The following is a 5462-nucleotide window of genomic DNA, read 5'->3' as shown; positions in this document are numbered from 1 at the left end:
CCTTCGAGGTCTAAAGGGAGGGAAAGCTTAATTAATGCTCTGGTCAACAATGAAGTTTGAACACATGTAGATTTATAATTTATAAACTACTTTATGTCAAGTTTGAACATGATCAAACCTATTTGAAGTTAATAACAAAAGTTATAACATGAACAATGAACATTGAACTGTGAACATCATTGATGTAGTAAATTAGTAAACTAACTAGTAAATTACAATCTAGTAAATATTGTATACTAAATACTAAATAGATTTTGCCCTAATTCATATCTATATGGATCAAACACTGTATTTTAGTATTATATATATATATATATATATATATATATAACATGTCCCTCGTGTCTTGTTTCCAAGGTTGTTGGTGTCTCGTGTCCTCGTGTCACGTTACTTAGGATATGATGTATGACTTGATCTATTGTTTCTGGAGATACATCTACCAACAAATCTAGAAGGTGCAATACAAAAGCCATGAATGTCATTTTTAGTGCTTTGCTAGACCTTGTGAAAGCCAAAGTTGATCAGTGCTCATCACACAAAATTCTTTGGAAGAAGCTCCATGATCATAATTAAAAGAAGCATGTAGGTCAAAATGATGATGATGATTTTGATTCAGATGAATTGGATGGGGAGGAAGAAGTAGTAGTTTTGTAAGTAGAATTAATCAATGCCTTATGTGATATTTAACAAAACAGGAAAACAAAATTAGGTACTTGAAGAAGAAGTTTCCCTTCTAAGATTTCAAGTACAGGAAGTTGAAAAGAAAGAGAAAAAATTCGCAAGATAGTTCTAGACAAAATTTAGGCAAAAGAAAAAGGAACTTGATGTAGCTGTTGCAGAAATAAACATGTTTCAGGAGAAAATACAAGACGCTGAAAAGAGGGATCATTTCATTAATGAAAAGGAAAAAGGAATCGCTCTCTTAGAAATGAAGGAAAAAGAATTAGAAAGAAGAGAGGATATGTTGAAGAGTCATTAGGTATGAGAACTTGAAGAAAAGAAAATCTGTCTAAAAAACCAACTTGAAGAAGCCAAACAAATTGAAGAAGAAAAAAAGTGTCAAATTCAGGAGAAATAAGGGGATTGCATGAAACAAGAAGAAGAAATCATATCATTAAGGGCTAAAGTTGACAAGTTAAATAAAAAATTGAAGACCACACATTCCTTGGACGATATTCTCAGTTTCCAAATATCTTCATGCATCAAAACAGGGATTGGTTACATAAGTGAACCTTCATCGAAGGAAGACACAAGCTTCAAGCTATTGTAGAGTAATATTGACAAGAATACTGATAAAAAGATCCCTCAAACTCCAATTCAAAGTGAAGGACAAAATAAGATTGAAGGTGATCTAAGATGTAATGCTCAACAAAGGGCTGTAGCTCCTCCCATAAATGATGTTTACATAAAATCGTCTAGGCAAGGCATTTGATCCAAGTACCCTAACATGTTTAATGGTTATTTTTTCTCATGTTCTAAATTCGGGCATATGGCTAGGGTTTGTAGAATGTATGACAAGGATGATCATCAAGGACATTATTAAAACCCTAGAATCATGTTAGCAAGATCACAAGACACATTTCAAAATGGCTTCTTTAGGATCAACATTGAATAATTCAAATATCATAACTATGGACATATAGCTTGTGACTACAAATACAAGATGGAATGGTCCATGAGAGAGAACTCTAATATTAGATACAAGAAGGTCAGAAGAAGAAAATAAAAACAAGAAGACAAGGTAAGTGAAAAATTCTTAGTAGTCATTCTCTTAGGATTTGTAAAGGCACAAGACTATGATGATTCAATAGGTACATTAGAATATGTCAAGGATCAGGATGATTTGATTGCAAATTTGATTCGCACATTATTTTAAACGATGAAGTTTGACAACTCCCTGTACTGTGAATTTTGAAGAGCGAAAATCTATATAACAATGGTTGTACTTTTTAAGATCCATCCTTTTGGAAATTGACAAATATAAATGAGTTTTCAGAGAAACATTCAACATTATGGGAAATTTCAGTGGAATAACAGTTTTGACAGAAAAAGTCATAGATGTGAAATTTTTTGAATCTACACATAAAAAACACCTACTTTAATTACTGGCTTAACATATCCTACCTGTTATTTTCATTAACAAGTTATTTAATTACATAAATATTGATGTAAAACACTATTGCAGCTTACACATACATACAGATCATGAATTGAAATACACTGAGATAATCACACAAGATGATGATGAGCCCCAAAAATGGATAATTATATGGGCTCATTCAACCTCCTAATTCGACTTAATCCACCATTCTCATTATTTTATTGCATGTTTTTGATTATATTTATGCTAGTAGAGTGAATTGGGTTAGTCATTATGCCAACAAGTCTAATGGGTGCTTTGTGCAGATTTTTAGTCAATTTTGAGACAAAATCAAAGGTTTTAATGAGCACTTGGCAGCGAAATTCGTGGAAGAACAAGGGAGAGGATTTGTAGGAAGGTGTCCCCTTCATTTATGGGCCCTTACCCTGAATTCTCCACCATCAGCTCGGAGTTCAAGGGCCACCAAATAAATTATCAAAAGGGCAACCGAGCCAGTGCTAGTAAAAGCGCTGTTAACTACAAGTTTTGGCAGCCGAGTTCCTAAAGTTTAGGAGGGTTGTTTGGGTCCTCAATTTGTATAAATAAGAGGGCTTAGGGCCTCATTTCAATTAGTCACTTTTTAGGCAGAAGTTATCTAGTTTGTGGTTCGATTTTAGTCATTCTTTAGGCAGTAAGTTAGCTTTGCATTTCAGCACATTTTCAAGTTTTCCTTGTGGACAATTTTTGGAATGTAACTATTCTTTTGATCAATAAAGATGAATCCAGATTTGAACCAGCTCTAAATCTCTCTTAGGAGGTTGTAGCTCTTGAGGTTGGGCCCATCTCAAGTGCCCAATACCTCCTTTGTTTACTTTTATGTGTTTTTGCTGCATTCTTAGAATAAAATCTGCTATTTAGATTTAAATCTTGTTTTGTTATTTAGGTTGCTTTTGATGATTAAAAAAAAGGCTTTTCATGTTCAGATTTAGTTGATAGGTTAATAACAGGGAATATCTTCAGAAAGAGGGCCATCAAACACCTCTGATTTCACCTCTCCCTCTGTGGGATTAGGAGCTGGGATCAAGGTGACCTTGCTGCCACCAAAAACACAATCTTTGCTTCGCCATGCAACCATTAGTGTTCGATTTTTATTTGCAGAAGTTGGTTACATGTTCAGATTCTTGATTGCTTCGTTGCATAGTTAGTATACATGGTTTCAGTGCAAATAAAATTCTGTTCCATTTCTTTGCTGTTATCTAGGTTAGATTAGGTCAAATTAATTAGCTTCTTGATTTTCCATGTCTTCATTTATCTAATTCGAAAGATAATGTGCAGAGCACTGGTAATACCTCTCCATCCACCTGTACTCCATCAATCCCATCTGCTCCATCCCCTAACTTAGATTCTTGCCTCTCATTTGGTACGTTTTCACACTCTGCCCTAGTTCCTATACTCTCACACAACATTGCTTCTCTTACCTTTGAACCAACCTAATCACCTTATCCACTCTTCAGCCTCATTCACCAAGTCCTGGACATCCTCACACCCCTATCTCACCTCCATACCCACTCCTTCATATTTCTTCGTCCATCCATCCTCCAAAATCCCATTTCTAAACATCCTGTAGAAAAATTACAGACATCCTGTAGAAATTCTAGAACATCCCGTAGAACCCCTGCAGACTTCCTGTAGAAGCTCACGAATGAGGTTTCTTGATAGCCAAACTCTGTGAAACTCTCTATAAGGGTGTTAGGGACCCCTTAGGCCCTCTCTGAACCTTCCCGACCTCCTCCAAGCATTTCCTCTCACCAATCCACCTCTGCACAGTAAAAAACAGTTAAATCGCATGCATGATAATTCCGACAACTTATTCAAAAAATACAAAAAGATGTTTTTTTTTTTTTTTTTCAGATGTTACTATCGAAGTAGCTTAGACACATGCATTTTACCTTCCTAGAAGTCAATGGCATCGTTTTCAATAGCTTGCATCCTCTTTTTTGTATCAGTAGGGATAGCTGGTAAAATTAGGGTTTGCTAAGGTTTACGTTTCCTTTCAGCTTTCCATTGCAAGTAGATCAGCCTTCTTTGAGTTAGATTTTGTCCATCAGTTAAAAAGCTTCTTCTCAGAGCTCATAGAAGTTGGCTTAAGCTCCTAGCGGACTTGTGCCAGCTGACCAGGTGACAGTTGCGGCAAGAGCTAGTACTTGTGCATACAACACCATCGCTTCCAAGTTTGTTGCGAACTACCGGGTTGATAAAATTAAAGAAGGGAGTCCCAGGAGTTGTAGAATTATTGCTGCAATACTGGGCCCACCAGGTACATCGTTATTTTTGGATAATCATCCCTGGAAAAACCCAATTCAGGAAAACCGATGCAACATATATAGGGTTTGTATTATTAAGAAAATTATTGAATGCAACTAGGGTGCTAGATATGGCTTACCCAATAGAGAAAAAACCCGATAGAAGTACCTCTATCCGGAGATAGATATTTTGGAAAATTCAGCAACTAGATGATCAAACCCCATAGATGACCCGACTATTCCTAGTGTTGGGCAGTGATGGTTCTCCAAGATTTGCGTTGGAACCACGTCACCTCCTCTAGGAGCTGCGTCACCCCCATGGTGAGCCTCCCTTCCTCAAAAAGTTGATTTTCCGAACTGCTTCCTCTCTGCTCCACAAAATCTCCCCAAATGCAGCCTCTAAGGGCTTGTGTTAGCCCCTATAGCTTCTGCGTCACCTGCGTTAGCCCCTACGGCCTTTGTGTCACCCTCTTTGGGACTGCGCTATCTCTCCTAGTTCTTCTCTGCCTCTTTGCTATGTATTCTTCAACCTCAGACTGAAGTTCCCTTACCGAACTGCCCCTCACTGCAACTCAGATCACTAGCTCGATTTTCTCAGCAAACCTCGCCCTAGAAAAATTGAACTCTTTGATCAATTTGGTGTGTCTCCAACTGACCCTCAAGCTTCCTCTTATACTTTTCCTTTTGATGAAGCAACAAACACAATCTAATCTTTAATCAAGGACAAAGATTAAAAAAGGCTTGATCCTCGTCACTTAAAACCTTGTCACCCATATTTTTATTAATACACATTAATATTTTTATTTTCCTATGTTTAGACCTAGGAACCCATTAAAAATATTAATTATTTTAATAACTCCTCAACCAGGTGGAATTTATCCAAACGATTTCTGGGTTCTGGATATCTCATGTGTTTTAGCCCCTCCACCAAATTTTAGGGCTAGAGCATATCCGATGCTACCCAAAATCAACACTCCCTCTTAGCGAGGAATGTGGTCTAGTAATATTTCTCAACAAAAGTACTACACTGATCCACTACATCGGTCCTTTGTGTTGTTGATTCTCGGCCTACTTCCCTT

This window comes from Pinus tabuliformis, chromosome 5_2 (genome assembly GCF_031772625.1).
Source record: "Pinus tabuliformis cultivar Carrire ecotype Pingquan chromosome 5_2, CPIR1, whole genome shotgun sequence".
Lineage (NCBI taxonomy): Eukaryota > Viridiplantae > Streptophyta > Pinopsida > Pinales > Pinaceae > Pinus > Pinus tabuliformis.
The sequence above is the reverse complement of the archived record's forward strand: the minus strand, read 5'-3'. Positions refer to the sequence as shown.